Here is a 5,226-nt window from a genome sequence, read left to right as displayed (position 1 = left end):
GAATCTCTTGAACCCAGGAGTTCATGACCAGCCTGAGAAACACAGCAAGACTCTGTCTCTATTAAAAAAAAAAATTAAAAAATAGTCAGATATGATGGTGCAGGCCTGTAGTCCCAGCTACTCAGGAGGCTGATGTAGGGGACTGCTTGAGCCCAGGAGTTTGGGGCTGCAGTGAGCTATGATGGTGCTACTGCCCTCCAGCCGCAGTGAATCCCTCAGAGAAATACCTCATTTCCAAAAGAAAAAAAATGTAATTTTCCCTCAATAATATGGATATGAGCAATCATTAATGGCTATCAAAACCATCAAATGAAAAGATGATTTATAAAAAAAAGTTTCTAACAGATAAATCAAACTGTCCTAAATCCTGATCCATATTAACATCATAGAAAAGACAGCCAGCCATTATGGGCCTGGAAATACTGTAGGAGTACAACATCACCAATGAGGTATTTTTACCAAATAATTAAACCTGAATTTGATCAGGCCTTTAGATCTTAGTTCCAATTAAAAACACACACACACATTCACACACAGAAAAGAAATTGAAACACTAACATAAATATATAATCAACAATATCCAGAGAGTGGAGACTCACAGGACAAAAACCCTGCTTTCTTGCTTTCTTGCTTTCTTTCTTTCTTTTTTTTTTTTTTTTTTTTGCAGTTTTTGGCCAGGGCTGGATTTAAACCCATCACCTCTGGTATATGGGGCTGGGACCTTACTCCTTTGAGCCACAGGCACTGCCCAAAACCCTGATTTCTTTAACAAAGAAGGAAGGAAGGAAGGAAGAAGAAAAAAAGAAAAAAAAATCACAAAGGAACAAAAAGATTATAAAAGGCTTAGGAGGCTTAGCAACTAAATGCAAGATGTAGACTTTAGATTCTAATTTGAACAAACTAATTCTAAAATAATTAGGCAATCAGAAAAATTTCCCCAAAAAGTCTTGTAGGGATACATACTAAGTATTTGAAAATAAATGATTTGATAACAGGGAGGCAGAATCAAAACAAGATTGGACCAAGTTCACAATTGCTGCATTCTGGGAATATGAAGTACATATACTCCTCTCTCCTTCCAACTGTGTTTCTTTGAATTTTTGGTTATAAAGAATTTGGAAGACAAAAACAAAAAATGTGGGGTTTTTTTATTTTTTTATTTTTTTGTCTTCACAATCCCTTTAGGATTTTTTACTTTGTTCTAACAAAGATTCAACTCCTCAATTCATCAACTCATTAATATTAATACTCCCTTAGAAAACAGATAACATTTACCAATCCTGACAAAAATCACATCATTTTCGGTATTATCTTTAGTAGTATCATGATCCTCTATTTTTATATCAAAACATTTTCTTAATCTCTTGTGTTAGTTTTTCTTATTCTCATTAAATAACTTGGAAACTTAAAGAACATACATTTAACTAAAATGTTTATGTAATTGAAAAATTATGTAATTTATAAGTATAAGTAAGTTACTGAGATCATAACATAAGTAAGTGTCATTTGAGAGTAGTAAAATAAGTTTGCTAAAACTTCAGAAATAGATAGCTTTGTACTGTATAATGATCACAGAGAAATGTTGTCACTCTTAGTATTTTTATTATTGTGACTTATTTATAATATTTTCATTTTGGATGTTCATTGGTTTTCAACTCAGCAACACTTAACTTTTTCCTTTTAGTTTTTTAACTTTTTCTTCTTTTTAAGAAACAGAGTCTCACTGTCACCCAGGCTATGGTGCAATGTGCTGTCCTAGCTCATTGCAACCTCATACTTCTGGGCTCAAGTGATCCTCCAACTTAGGTCTCCCAAGTAGCTGGACAGCAGACACATGCCAACATTCCCAGCTATTTATTTACTTATTTATTTATTTAGTTAGTTAGTCAGTTGAGATGGGGTCTTGCTGTATTCATGCTGATAATGAACTTCTGGCCTCAAGTGAGCTTCATGCTTTGACCTCCCAAGGTGTTTGGGTTACTGACATGAGCCACCACACTCAGCCAACACTTAATTTTTTTAAGTGTTTTTAAGTTATTAGAGTTTGCAGATTTACTCAAAAGTAATAAACTATATTTCCATAAATTAGTTCAAATTTATTACTAATTAGTATTAGTTTTTTTCTGATTTTCTCTGTTTTTATTGTACTTTTCTCTCTATTCATATTAGAAAATTTTCATTTTTCCTTTGGTTTAGAAAGATTTTCTAAATTCCCTTTTTAAAATTTAAACATATCTGAAGACATATTTCTATTGAGATGTGGTCAACATATAATGAAAAATACATGAGTCTCAAGAGTTTGTGAGTTTTTATACCATGTAACCACTGCCCCAGAAAAGGTATAGAACATTTCCATTCCTCCAAAAAGTTTCTTTGTACTAATTGTTTGTACCATCACATTAATCTAAAATTTAAAAAAAGAAAAAAACATTCCTTTGTGCCCCCTCCCTTAATTCCCACTCCCTCTTCTCACCTGGAAACCAACTTTGACTCAGTAGACTCAATTTACCTAAATTTGGACTTCATACCAATGTAATTACACAGTATATATTGATTTTGTTCTTCCTTCTTTTATTTAATGTAAGGTTTTAGATATTCATATGTGTTATGAGGTATATCATAATTTTTTCTCTTTTATTGTTAAGTCATATTCCTTTATGTGAATTTAATATAATTTGTTTATCCGTTCTCCTGTTGATAGACCTTTTATGTTTTATTTCACTTAGGTAGATATCTAGATGTAGAATTCTTGATTTGGAGTAGATGTTTGAGTAACTTCATAAGCACCTACCAAATAGCTTCTTGCCAGCAGTATATGAGAATTGCAGTTATTTCATGTTCTCATCAACATTGGTGTTATCAGTCTTTTGTATTTTAGCCATTCTATCAGATGTGTAGTAATAATTCAGGGTGATTTTAATTTGCATTTTTCTAATGATTAATAAAAGTTTGAGCATAGATTCATCTGCACATTGTCTTTGGAAAAGAGTTTTTTCAAGTTTTTCCCCCTGATTTTTAGTTTGGGTTTTTACCAATTTATAAAAGTTTTGTGTGTCCATTTTCTGAAGTATTTGTTAGAGAGCTATGCAGCTAGTGTTTTTCTCCACTCTGTGGCTATATTAGTAAGATGTAATTAAAAACTTACATGTTTTTTGAGTTCTGTATTGAAAATTGAAGTCTTTGGCTTTATGATACTTGCCACAACTTATTGAGTGACTTTGGCCTTAGCAACTTGGATAATAAATGATACGGTACTTAAAATTTTGTGCGTGTGTGTGGTTTTTGTTTTTTTTGGGGTTTTTTTTTTTTTTTTTTTTTTTTTGAGACAGAGTCCTAAGCTGTCGTCCTAAGTAGAGTGCCATGGCCTCACAGTTCACGGCAACCTCAAACTCTTGGGCTCAAGCCATTCTCTTGCCTCAGCCTCCCAAGTAGCTGTGACTACAAGTGCCTGCCCCAACACCCAGCTATTTCATTTTTGTTGTCATTGTTGTTTTAGCTGACCCACACTGGGTTCAAACCCACCAGCCTCAGTGTATGTGGTCGGTGCTCTACCCACTGAACTATGGGAGCCACCCTCTGTGCTCTTTTAATGTTTACAAAGCAGTCCATAAAAGAATTGAAATGACTATACCATTAATTGATGTAATATATTTGAATGTCAATTAATTCATTAAAAAATCTTTCTTATGTGAGTTTTCTAAATCTAACCCATTTTTAAGAATGTTTTCAATATGCAGTAATTTCTTTACATTATTTAGTCTAAGTCAGAAAGTTTTACATTACTTCTCAGATGCTAACGTAAATGTAGCTTATCAATAGGAATCTCACTTCTACAAGGTAATATCACTTCTATTATTTCCTTCCTTCCTTTCCTTCTGATTTCCCTGCGGTTCTTTTCTCCCTTTTCTTTTTATCCAACAGTTCTGATAGCATCAATATGTCATTTGCTTTTCAGGAGTCTCTCAAGAACAAATGAGGAAAGTTTGGCTAAATTTAGAGACATTTCATTTAAACAATCTGAGCATAACAATAGTAGATAATTCAAATACATATATACATATTTTCCCACTCAAGTAAAGACCCACTTGATAGTATTTAAACAGTATTTTTTTTTAATTTATTTTTATTTTTATTTCTATTTTTTTTTGAGACAGAGCCTCAAGCTGTCCCCCTGGGTAGAGTGCCGTGGCATTACAGCTCACAGCAACCTCCAACTCCTGGGCTCAAGCGAGTCTCCTGCCTCTGCCTCCCAAGTAGCTGGGACCACAGGTGCCCGCCACAGCGCCCGGCTATTTTTTGGTTGCAGCCGTCATTGTTGTTTGGCGGGTCCGGGCTGGGGATTCGAACCCGCCACCTTAGGTGTACGTGGCTGGCACCTTAGCTGGTTGAGCTATAGGCACCAAGCCTTTAAACAGTATTTTCAACCAGTAATGACTCTGAAAATTTTATCTAATATATTACAGAATATATTTCAAATTCAAAAATATACTTACGAATTTCCTTTGAACAGAGAATATTTTTCTTTATTTCTTACTTTTTTCTCCACATTTTTACAATAAAACAGGCAAATACCCATATTCACAATGCATGACACATCAATGTGGCTACTTCACATACTCATCAATTTATTATTTTTTAATTGACACACAAAAATTTTATGTATTTATGGTATACAACCTAATGTTTTGATATATGCATATGTTGTGAAATGATTAAATCAAGCTACTTAATATATCCATAATCTCTCAAACTTACTTTTTTGTGTAAGGTAAAAATATTTACAATCTGCCCTCTTAGCCATTTTCAAGTATACAAGGCATTCTTATTAACTATAGTCACCATGTTGTATAATTGATCTGCAGAACTTATTCTAACTGAAGTCTAACTTAAGTCTAACTGAAACTTTGTACCCTCTGACCAACATCTTCCCATTTCCTACTACCTCCTCTGCCACTCCCACATCCCTGGAAACCATAAAAGTGAGATCATATACTATTTGTCTTCCTCTGTCTGGATTATTTCACTTCAGCTCAACCTTGATTTTAAAAAAATAAATAAATATTTTGATCAAACATAATCTCCATTTAGAAATTAGATTGTCCAATCACATTCTCTCTGCAGATGCTCCACAAGTTTTAGTTGATTTTATACCTAACTATCTCTTTTGGAGTCTTGCTTTCTGGGATGATTCTTTTGAACTCAAAGTAAGCCAGTTTAGGCAGATGT

Source organism: Otolemur garnettii, unplaced genomic scaffold (assembly GCF_000181295.1).
Source record: "Otolemur garnettii isolate 467f Iridium unplaced genomic scaffold, OtoGar3 scaffold00005, whole genome shotgun sequence".
Classification (NCBI taxonomy): Eukaryota; Metazoa; Chordata; class Mammalia; order Primates; family Galagidae; genus Otolemur; species Otolemur garnettii.
The sequence above is the reverse complement of the archived record's forward strand: the minus strand, read 5'-3'. Positions refer to the sequence as shown.